This window comes from Cyprinodon tularosa, unplaced genomic scaffold (assembly GCF_016077235.1).
Source record: "Cyprinodon tularosa strain WSP-4 unplaced genomic scaffold, ASM1607723v1 ctg529, whole genome shotgun sequence".
NCBI lineage: Eukaryota > Metazoa > Chordata > Actinopteri > Cyprinodontiformes > Cyprinodontidae > Cyprinodon > Cyprinodon tularosa.
Window position 1 is genome coordinate 373,798 of NW_024039262.1, and position 1,646 is coordinate 375,443.

The 1,646-nt window shown below is 41.9% G+C and overlaps 1 long non-coding RNA gene across 1 annotated transcript; it reads right to left on the reverse strand.

Annotated features, from left to right (window-relative positions):
• Nucleotides 1-724: 724 nt before the first annotated feature.
• LOC119795952 lies at nt 725-1,255 on the reverse strand. Its single transcript, XR_005282396.1, has 2 exons — nt 887-1,255; nt 725-816 (listed from the first exon to the last, which is right to left on the reverse strand). It is a non-coding gene; the product is annotated as an uncharacterized LOC119795952 (long non-coding RNA).
• Between the last annotated feature and the right edge of the window lie 391 nt (nt 1,256-1,646).

Consider the following 1,646-nt stretch of genomic DNA (forward strand, 5'->3'; position numbering starts at 1 on the left):
ATCAATTCCAGACTAGATGTTTGGGAACAATCATCAGTCTTTCCATCCATCTTCATTATAGAAAACTGAGCTAGATCCAAAAGGGTTTTCCCTCTGATGTCAATTTTTCAATAGCATTTTAATCTTTTGAATCTGACTATGTAGTAACTTGGTGTTTTCAGAGTTCTGATCTGATGAAATCTCTGTAACATCTGTAACATTTTCATACTAAGCTTTTCTACCATAGATCTGTCATGTTCACTAAAAAAAAAAAAAACAGATAAAAAAGGCAACAGCCTTAATATCTTTCAATATGTTTATGCACGCCGTCTTAGGTTGCAGGTTTGCCCTCATATAACTGAGCATTTAAAAAAGGACATTTTTAGGACCCTAACCTGTTTATTTAATATGATATTAAATTAATAGGATATTGACAAAATCCTTTCATTATCAGAGGCTGGGAGAGCAGATGTTCTGAAGCTGGTTTTGCTGCAGTGGTCTCCCTTAAGTGATATAACCACAAAATCAAGATGTCCTCAGTTTTGTTCCTTTACACAGAAACCTGTTCTATGATGAATAAAATACACTGAAATGCATGATTGGTGGCACCTGATTATTTATGAAATGGTCTTTTTCAATAACAGAGAGGCATTTGATTAAAATAAGGGAATTTTTAATCAGTCTGTTTGGGTTTCATGTTGTGTCTTAGGAGTTAAACCCAAATGCAGAACACCACAGAGACTGGTTAAAAGTTTCAACAGTTTATTGAAAGAAAGCACAAGATAATTAGTTTGCACTGATGCGGGTACAGGTCCAGGACTGGATTCACAGGGTTCTCTGCAGAGAGGGACAGTTTGGTTAGCCAGGAAGCTGGGTACTCTTGACAGAGTCTGATATTGAGTTGTACCGGATGTGGTTCAGGCTGAGCGGTGGAGAGAGGGAACCAGTTGGGTCCAGAGACTGAGGGTTCAGCAGAGAGCTTAGCAGCGGCAGAGCTTGGCTTCAGACTAGTGAGGTTCAGACCTTGAGTGTTTCTCAAAGTTCTCTCCTGAGAACTGGCAGGCAGATGCAGACTGAGATTCTTCAGGTTTTGCTTCTCAGGGCAGGCAGGCAGGTTTCCAAAAATGAGCTCCTCCAGAGCTCCAGGCTTCAATCAGGTCTTCCTAAGAAGCAGAGAGGACAAAGACTGGTTAGGATTCTAGGTTACTCCTCTGAGTAATGAGAGATTCAGATGTGCAGGCTTGGCTCAGGTTCTGCTAACCATAACTGGTCTAACACTCTGGCACTGAAGGGAAGTCAAGCCGCTGCTTAAAAAGCTTGTCTCCTGATGGGATGATCAGCCTCAGGTGTGCAGGTGGCTACAGCTCAGGAGACCCAGGGCGCCCTCTGCTGGAGGAAGGTGGCAGATCTCCAGATCCCAACATTGGGTATAATTGTGCTGCGCGGCTGGCCTTTGACTTGAAGGTATAATGGAGGATGTTCTTTTTCTTAGTGGATCATTAAAATAAGTAGTCATCCTTACTGTCAATCATCCTGGTTTACCTAAGACGTGCTCCTCCCCTTTTTCACTTACTGGTGGTGTGTCTCAGATTGTGGAAACATTGCAAATCTTCTTTTGGAAAGTAAGCTTGTATTAGCGATGCAAACAGCAACTTTTAAATAGAGCG